Raw genomic sequence first — 615 nt, forward strand, 5'->3', positions numbered from 1 at the left:
AGGCTATCCTTAGGTTGTGAATCCAACCATATTCGAGCTCTGTCTCTTACAGCAAAAGGGAAAAGCATGAGTCTGTAGACTTCAGGATCAACTCCATTCATCTTTACAGTCTCACAGATCTGCAAGAACTCAGTTAAAAACTGATAAGGATCTTCAGATGGAAGTCCATAAAACTTGCAGTTTTGTTGCATTAATGTAACTAGCTGAGGTTTCAGCTCAAAGTTATTGGCTCCAATGGCAGGAATGGAAATGCTTCTTCCATCAAACTTGGATGTTGGCTTTGTGAAGTCACCAAGCATTCTCCTTGCATTATTATTATTATTTTCGGCTGCCATCTCCTTCTCTTGTTCGAAAATTTCTGAAAGGTTGTTTCTGGATTGTTGTAATTTAGCTTCTCTTAATTTTCTTTTCAGAGTCCTTTCAGGTTCTGGATCAATTTCAACAAGAGTGCCTTTTTCCCTATTCCTGCTCATATGAAAGAGAAGAAAACAAGAAGAGAAAGAAGAATCCTCTATGTCACAGTATAGAGATTCCTTTATGTTAGTAGAAGAAGAAAGAGGTAGAAGAATGAAGAAGGAAATTCGGATTTGTGGATGAAGAGAGGTGAAGAGAAGT

This window comes from Arachis duranensis, chromosome 8 (genome assembly GCF_000817695.3).
Source record: "Arachis duranensis cultivar V14167 chromosome 8, aradu.V14167.gnm2.J7QH, whole genome shotgun sequence".
NCBI classification, from domain to species: Eukaryota; Viridiplantae; Streptophyta; class Magnoliopsida; order Fabales; family Fabaceae; genus Arachis; species Arachis duranensis.